At 41.1% G+C, this 9,299-nt stretch overlaps 1 long non-coding RNA gene across 1 annotated transcript; it reads left to right on the top strand.

Moving 5' to 3' along the window:
* The first annotated feature begins 7,079 nt into the window (after nucleotides 1-7,079).
* LOC147322302 (uncharacterized) lies at nucleotides 7,080-8,927 on the top strand. Its single transcript, XR_015131089.1, has 5 exons — nucleotides 7,080-7,278; nucleotides 7,389-7,421; nucleotides 7,753-7,961; nucleotides 8,125-8,298; nucleotides 8,750-8,927. It is a non-coding gene; the product is annotated as an uncharacterized LOC147322302 (long non-coding RNA).
* The last annotated feature ends 372 nt before the right edge of the window (nucleotides 8,928-9,299 follow it).

The raw sequence follows: 9,299 nt of genomic DNA, 5'->3' as shown, positions 1-9,299 counted from the left end.
TTTAGGTTTTATCCGATACCGGTGCCAAACCGGTACTTTTGAAACCGTGCCGATGCTTAAACGGTGCTCAAACCGGTGCTTAAAGAATGGAGAACACAAAATTGGTCCAAAAACCTCTCATGTTCAGCTGTTTTTTGTAAAAAGATAACAATTTTAGCCTTTTCTACAGCTATGAGGCATATATGGTATCACACTTGGCTGGAAGCAGTGCTTAAACAATGAAGGAAAAAAAACAAAAAAACAAAAACAAAAAAAACAAACAAACACACAAACTTTGTCCAAAAACCTCTCATGTTTAACTGTTTTCCACTTTTTCTTTGGTCATTTTAGCCTTTTTGGCCAGGGTGAAGGGAGTATCTGCCATCAAACAAGAAGACAGCCGCATGTAGCTATGATGATGTTTGCTAGTTCACCTTACATGCATTAATGTAATAACGTGGTTAGCCTACTCAACGTGAATTACACACGAACAACATTAAGCTACTCATGCTGAGAACGGCTGCTGCTGCTGCCATCATCTCGAAATATATATATTCTTCCGTGTAAGATGGTGCCGGTGTGCATGGCTCGCCGTCCACGGTTGTCGGATCCACTTTTGCTCTGCGTGTTTCTATTGTTTTCGTCACTTTTATTGAACAACGCTGACTCTCTATTGACCTACGATCGTGAAGCTCTGTTAAATATTCGATTTGCCACAGAGAATTTGGGAAGGACTAACGCTGATGGACAGGACTTTTTTCTACCTCTGCTACTATCTGGAGTACCGCATCACCTGGATTACACCCCTACCACATCTCATAAGAGGAAGCGCTTTAAACGTCGGGGAAAACGTAGCGGGCTACTCGTGAAACTGAAATCATATTTGGCTCTTTCCTCTGGCAGTAACAGATTAGTTTCCGAATGCACTCTGACTGAATTCAGACCTTTGCACTGGCGTTTTGTCTCCTGTCGCTTCCTGGAACCTATTGGCACCTGGCTGGTACCTGTTGTCGGCTTGGCTGAAGAGATTCAGCATTACCGCCTTCTCTTACCTCATCTTCGCTGCGGTGGAGCGAATTCGCGGAATCTTCGGCAACTGAAACAGGTTCCCTGGATGGCTGTCACCGGTCTGACGGACCCTACCAGGTTTGCCCTTGTAATGAAGTTGATTTACCGTTGTTTTTTTGTCATTGATATTTGATCTATTTGTAGTCGACCAGGTGACAACAACAACGTCGAGAAAACATCTATTTATAGTTGACCATCATTCGGCGCTGGCCACCATCAAAAAGCCATCGATCTGTAGTTGAGCGTTAAATTGCATTGCAACTGAGCGCGTATAAAGTACCGGAGAAAGTAGATTTATTGTTCTTTTGTTATCAATGACTTTTGGTCTAGTGCACCAGCTTTAAAAAATCGTGTCGACATGCAATTTATGTATAGTTGACCGGGAAATTAAAGCAGCGATCACTTGGACTATTCTGCAGCACCCCTATCACATTGGTACATCCCTCCAGGTAACCATTGTCTTGTACAGTAGAGGAGGACATTAGATTTACTCTCAGCGGAATTGACCGGAGAAGGCATCAGTTCATGCACTGCACTGGCCTGCACCACGATTAGTATAAGGTAAGAATGAATGAATTTTTTTCTATTCGTTATTTCCACGGTTGCATTTGAATAACAGCAAAAAAAAGAAAGAAAAAAAAGAAAGAAAAAAAACTCGTTAATGTACAGTTTCGGACAAAATGTGGGAGCCTGAAACTGTGTCTACTTTCATCTTACAATCTGGCAACAAATAAATTGCACTGCAAACAAAGTCTATCAACAAAGAAAACATTTTCGTTTCATACTTTGCTGTTATAATCCCTTACAAAGCTAGCTTTAACGCGTCGAGGATTCCTTTGTTCTTGCCATCGCCTCGGCGCTTGACCCAGACTTTCGCTCTGTAGTTGCTTTTTAGCATAGTACTACAAAAAAATTAAATCTGTGATATATAATTGATAAACGTAAAGGTAACTGTATAAATGTGTTCAATGACTTTGTTACTTTTAATGATTGGAGAGCACCCGCTTCAATTCGCACTCAATTCAAACTTTACGTTGCACGCTCACCTAACTTGTGTTTGCACCTTTTGTCCACACGTAAACTGCGTTTTCGTTAACTGAAAACTGAGATTTTTAAAGAAGTGTTAAGGTTCAAATATTGATGAAGGAGAGTACAAACAACCATGGTCCAGAAGATCTTGGTCAAAACAATTGATTTTAATGAATACACGCGTGGGAAGACCAGTGCCTGTTCGCAGACAGGAACGGTTCTCCGACTTAATCAAAGCATACACAGATTTTTATAGCATCAGGGTTTGAATTAATGACGCCCCTTCATACGTCACAGACAGAATATATACATACGTCAAATCAAAAGCACAATGACTTTTAACACGGTTTAAAAGAACGTTGTCTTCTATCTCGTCTGGAACACGAGCCCCACATCCTGCCAGACGCTGTTCCTCTTTCTTGCAGAGACAACAAGAAACTGTTCCTCTTTCCAGAGACAAACATGACCAACTTCTCACCTATAAATGAGTCTAACTAATGTGTGTGCGTATATGTGTATGTCACCTCTTGCCTACTAACGCTCACTAACTGTATGTGTGTCTCGCCCTTAAATGCTCTCTCATCTCACCCGTTGCACTTCTGACCTTTCACCAGAACAGAGGCTCATCCTTATGTGTAACTAGACTTGTAGTCAAGACCGCCTAATCCGAGACCAAGACAAGACCAAGACCAGGGGGGTATCGAGACCAAGACAAGACCAAGACCAGAGGGTATCGAGACCAAGACAAGACCAAGAACAAGTTGAGACGAGACCAAGACCGAGACCGAGTCAAGACGAGACCAAGACCAAGACCGAGACCGAGACAAAAAAAGTCTTTAAACTGCAGCCAGATGCTATTCTATGCAGGACACCTTAAACTAGTTTTTTTTAATTAAGCAGCAAGGCAGAACAAAGTCGGGCCTGTATCAAGACACAGGGACTAAACCCCAATTCAACCAGACCCAGAACTGATCCGGAATTAAAACAGGACTACAACAGTTCAAAATCAGGGCCCTATTTCAGGAAGCCGGTTTAGAAAACTCAGAGTGAAAAATGATACTCAGGGTTGAGTAACCCCGAACTGTCCAACTCGGAATATTCGGTTTCAGAAAGGCTGATAACAATTAGTTCAATCAACGCGGAGTTGCTTTAACCTCGAGTTAAGCGCGCGCACGAGGATACATAAAGCCCTGATTAGTGGAGCACAGATTAAGCGAGTCACCATGGAGACGGAGGGAAAGAAGGCGCGGTCAACGTACCTTACAGCGCTTGAGGCCGAAATTCTGATGGCAGCATATGCCGATAACATGCAAATTTTGCAGGAAAAAAGTAACACAGCCTCAGCTGCAAAACAAAGGGAGCATGCATGGCAAAACATAGCCGACAGAGTCAATGCGTGAGTGTTAATTTAAACATTGATCTAGGGATTTCCACCCATTTAACACGTTATTTTATTATATTTTATTTTTTATCTCATACATTTTATTTTGTGATGTGATGTGAGCGCAGGTGCAACCCAACAGGCCCCAAACGTGCCTGGCAGCAAGTAAAAATGAAATATAAAAATATAGTCCAAACAGGTAAGGTGTAATTGTATTATGAGCCATAGTGCTTGGTCTGTTTGTCCGATGTAAATCAATTGCAGTTAGAGGCTACATTAATTTTCTTTCTGTAAGCACTTATTGAAATTATCTGAGCACATTACAAGTACATATTTGATTACTCTGTATGCTCAAATGTGACCCATTATAGCCAACAGAAAAAAAGCGGAGGCCCGAAAAACAGGTGGGGGTCCTCCACCACCACCACTCACAGAGGCTGAGCAGTTGGCTTCCACATTTGTGATAATGGGAACACCACAAACAAGTACAGGAGACGTTTCAGTGCAACTGTAACATTCCTGACTGCCCGACAGACGGTAGCCTTGGAAACGTGCTCAGCGTCACCAATATTATACAGAAAGCTCCCGTTTGCAAAAAACCGAAGTGCAATACAAATAATATGTACAGAACTGAGAGAATGTCCGCGATGTGTCACATGAGCAATATTAGGCCTGAGGATGTTATTCAAATGAATTATAGATTGTGCTGACAAACGGTGACGTTCACACAGAAAATCATCAGGAAATGATAAAATGTCCAAACGCGCTCTAATCACTCTCTCCCAGCGGAGAGCTCTGCGGAGAATTTGGGCTTCAACATCTACTGGCTCTTCAAGGAAGGAGCACGCCATGTCTGACACTTCCTACAGTCAGGTTTCCGACACAGAGGCGGAGAACGTCAGGGTTAGTTGAAGTAAACCTGCTAGGGGGCAGGTTAGCTTCACGGAGTGTGTCGTCATAGTAACTCACTCAGGATTAATCTAAACTCGCTTTGTGAAACCGATAACCCAGAGTTTTCGTTAACTCAGGGTATACTTACTCAGAGTTTGCACTAAACCGGCTTCCTGAAATAGGGCCCAGGACTACTGAGGACTTAACCAAGACAGAACCAGAATCAGAACTAGATGATAGTAGCACTAAAAATCATCATAGACCTGCACTACACTTATTTTTTAATTCTACCAAAGTACAATATTTAGATTGAGAAAAGTTTATATAATTATTTAGCCTTGTTGTGCAAACAAGCCTGCATAACTTAATAAATATAGAATTTGAAAAGTAACAAATGGTATCTAAAAAGAAACACTAGGTACTAGATACATGTTCTGATGAGTTTTGGCAAACAACCATTTGACTAACATGTGTGTCTCACCTGCTCTTGTTCCATCTCTGTTCTGTCGTCATTCTCTCTCTCCCTCTCTGCTCCTCTCTCTCCCTCTCTGTTCCTCTCTCTCCCTCTCTGTTCCTCTCTCTCCCTCTTTGTGCTGACAAGCCAAACACCAACATCATCAAATATACAGTTGAAACCACATATTTATGTACTCTTCAGATAAAAACACAAACACTTTTTTAATTGTAACATCAAATCAGACTAAATGTTTACTTTTTTAGATTGATAAATATAAAAAACATATTTGTTAACTTTAAGAGTAAAGAGAGAAACTATCTGTATTTCTTAATTGCAAATGGCACCAAATTGTATTCAAAATTGAGCCACACTTATGGAGCTCCACGATTCTTTTCCTGGTGTTTTGGTTGACATCTCTTGATTTTCCCATGTCACAGAAACAGGCTCTGTGTTTTGCCTTATATGCATCCACAGCTGTGCCACCAATTTACTCACATGGACTCTACTAACCTATCAGAAGCTTCTTCAGCTCAGAATCGAATCGTCTGGAGTTTTCTTATTAATTAACAATAAACTTAGTGTATATGTACTCCTAAATTTCATGAAAGTGATTAAAATAGACAGCTCCCTCTTTTTATTCTGACATTTAACTAATTCAAAAGATATTTCAACATTTATTTATCTAAAACAAAAGTTTACTCTAAATTGATGTTTAACAGTAAAAAAAGTTTTTATGTTTTCTCCATAAAGTGTATGTAAATATCTGGTTTCAACTGTGAATATACTGCTGTGTATTGAAATTCCTCTTGTTTTGCATAGATATACTGAACAACATCCAAAGCACAATATATAAAATAACATCTACCTGAGTTTTTTCTTTGAAAGAAGCTCCTTATGTCCATTGTTGTGTTCATCAGTACACAATTGAAACCGATTTAGAGAGTTTGTTTAGCCGTGGAGGGAAACAACTGAAAATATGAAATGTAAGCTAAGACTCTCTAAAAAATCAGCATTGCTGTTCGGCTTTTTATTTATCCATTTGTTGATTCACTCGAAGAGCAAGTAACGCAACCAAGTGATCAGTTTGATATCAATCTTTTGTGATACACCGTCATATTTACATTATTAGTTCAGTACGAATGATTTGCTTTGGTACCTGGTCAAACTTAAGCTCTCCTCTGTCTGCAGCAAACTCGCAGGCAGCAGCTTCTCCCCCCTCGCTCACATGGGTGCTGTGCTCAGTCGCCTAGTGCCTGAGCTCGGATCATACCAAAATTAGGGGGAATTTACGACGGTGCGCTCTGTGCTTCGTGTGTTGTTTTTGTTTTATACAGTTGTCAGTCAGGCATCTAACTAAAAAATTACACTCCAAAAGACCCCATGCTTCTGAAAAAATGACACGGGCTTAAGCCCAGTAAGCCACCCCCCCCCCCACTCCGCTGATGGTTGACTCCAAATCTTCCGAACACTATGTCGATTTGAGAACGCAAGACCGAAACAGCGAGACCAAGACCAAGACAAAAGTCCGCCGAGACCAAGACGAGACCAAGACCACGTAAAAGTGGTCTCGAGACATCCAACTCTATGTGTAACAACCTAACTGAAACTATATGTACTATATTGAATAAATGTTCTAATCAAGAACCTCTACTAAAAGCTTAATAAAAGAATATAAAAGTATACCAGACAATTTGAATAACCTAGTAATTCAAATAGCCTCGTCTAACCAGCTCCTCAGAATAACTTGTTTCATTTCTGCAAAGCCTGCAACTTCCTGTCAGCCTGCAACTTAGTCTTTCTGAAAGACACACACACTGTTTAAACATCTGAATGCAATATCAATACTGTAAATTATATTATTAATGCAATGGTAATGATGATGATTATTTAACAATAGCAGTAAAATAATTTCCCTGATCTCCACAGAAGCCTGCTAGGGTGGATATTTTCGAAAACTCCGTTTTAGCATTTACGTGTGGACGAGGAAAACGGAGAAAACGCAGCGTCAAAGGTGTGCGCCTATTTTGACGTCACACTGTGCGCCACGTTTTTGTCTTGGTGCCATGAATTCCTACAATGGCAGACTTAGACAAAATACTGTTAATTTTACTATCTTCAGTGTTTAAATGCTTACATATGCACACGCAGTTACTGTCCCTTCACACATAGGACTCGGTTCAGCTTCTATGAGCCGTCTTTGTATCTAGTTTTCCCTCCTTATTGACATTGTGCCCTATTTTTCCTCTTTTTTTCAGATCTGATTTGGTAACTACCATCCACTTAACAAAAATTAACTTTTTCTAAACAGCCCTCACCACTCCGCAGTCTTCCCCCCAGCCCACTGACAGCGAGCATCATAATGCCCCGCCCAGCTTCCGGCACCTTTCGCCACTCTGGCAGGACACACAAAATGACACAGCTTTGCGATCTCCCCAGCATGCAGAGTCTGATGTCGAGGACTTCCCTATAGATGGTATGCTTTTCAAATTGTTTTAAAGCTGAATCACAATGTCATTGTGCTCTTATCTTCAAAGCACAAATTTATACTCCTGAATGTCATCTTGTTGTGATTTTTTTCTGTAGAGTCCAGAGACTCTGTGAGGCCACTATTACAAGGCAAGTTTGAAAATCTTGGAATTTCAGATTTTACATGGTATAAATGGTAAATGGCCTGTATTTGTACAGCGCTTTAACTAGTCCCTAAGGACCCCAAAGCGCTTTACACATTCAGTCATCCACCCATTCACACACAATTCACACACTGGTGATGGCAGCTACATATACAAATATCAAATATATGTGACAGGCAAAAACTAGCAAACACTTTTAGCAGTTAGAACAACTTATACTTGAATGCAGAATGTTACACCATCATTTATGGATATATTAGTTTTTCGCCTCTCACTGCTTAAGCCATTAATCTTTCTAGAATTGTTCTTTGAAACAGATGCGACCTCACAAAAGATGTTAACTATGCTGTCAGACCGGACCAGAGCAGTTAATGAACTCCGTGAGGAGGTCAGAGCCATCCGCCATCCCTGCTGCAATGAATCGGTAGATGCTGGGGTACTGCCTCTGGATTTGCCCTTGCACAACATTGAGGAGCTAAACAATGCAGAGGCAGCTCTTAGATCACAAGAGGCAAATAAGGCAATGGTAAGTATATAAAGGTTATGTACACTTTGTAACTATAAAGTGTAATAGCTGTCAGATGTGATTTAAATACATAACGACGGCATGTTGATTATACACACAAGCACTTGCATACACATTTAAGACACGAGACACGCTAATTACATCTCTTAAAATGTGTCTATAGGTGAGACGCTTTGCCTTGATTGGAGGGACCACACTGGAGGTGCGAGTCCGCTGTGTAATGGCTTATGCCATTACAAACGAGCCTCGGTACTCAACTGGGCAGGGAAAAAAACCAAGGACCAGACAAAGCAAAAAAGGGCATTTAAAGATACCAAACATGCATCTGCACAGCGCTGTAAGTTTTACCGTTTATTGTAGTTTTATGAGCCTAAAGTGAACAATAAAGGGATCAATTGATCTGCTGGGTGTGTTTCACATTTCCTGTCCAGTTTTTGTTATATTACTTTGTCTTTCTTAATAACAAGACTTTCATGTCCGGTTAATCTGGAGATAGAGTCTTTGGTCTTCAGCTTGTTTAGTCCTCAGGTTGTAGTTTGTACAGCCCGAGGACCCCCATGTTTATTTTGTTTTAAAGGATACACGACACACCATGCTAAGACTTATCACTTTTTCCGCTCATAGCTCTTTGGGAATCAAATGCGGCAGTTTGCAGATTTACGCCTGGTAACTTTCATGTTTATCAGCCTAGGAGTTTACATACTTTCTCCCCGCTGAAGACAGTTAACAAGAGCTTATTCATGTGCTCTAATTCACTTTTTTTGTTTGTGTGTGTATTTTTGTCCTAGATGGCCTGACGCAGCAGTTAGGGGCAAACTCTATGTCCGAGTTTGTCTTTGCACAAGCAGTCCAAAAATGGCTCCGATACGCCCCAGATCGTATGGGTGGCGCAGGACGCACATCATCCATCCGCATCCTGGAGTAAAAATTACAAACTTATGTGAAACTACTGAAAAAAAGAAAAAAGCCGGTCCTGCTATGGGCTGAACCATTTGTTACTGATGGAGGGGGGGGGGGGGGGGGGGGGGGGACGCTATGCAATATATTCAGTTTTAACATTTATATTCACAGCTGACTGTAACTACGCTCAAACTGTTAATGCTATCTTATTTTAATAAACAACACTTTCATATGCAAAACTGGGGTGGCAAGGGATCATTTTAGGGTGGCACTTGCCACCCTTCTAGATCCGCTCCCACAATGCATTGCGGCGTGACGTCAGCTTCAAAGCCCTATACCGATGCTTGAGAGCGCGCGTGTGATGCAAGTATGTGTAGAGTGTTGAGCGCGTGATCAGTGGTGAGAAAAACAAATCACGAAACGTGACCTTTCTTTACT

Source organism: Aulonocara sp. 'chitande type north' Nkhata Bay, linkage group LG9 (genome assembly GCF_057382095.1).
Source record: "Aulonocara sp. 'chitande type north' Nkhata Bay isolate Kocher_YH1m ecotype deep benthic linkage group LG9, A_spYH_male_GT1.1, whole genome shotgun sequence".
In the NCBI taxonomy this organism is placed as follows: Eukaryota; Metazoa; Chordata; class Actinopteri; order Cichliformes; family Cichlidae; genus Aulonocara; species Aulonocara sp. 'chitande type north' Nkhata Bay.
The sequence above is the reverse complement of the archived record's forward strand: the minus strand, read 5'-3'. Positions and strand labels throughout refer to the sequence as shown.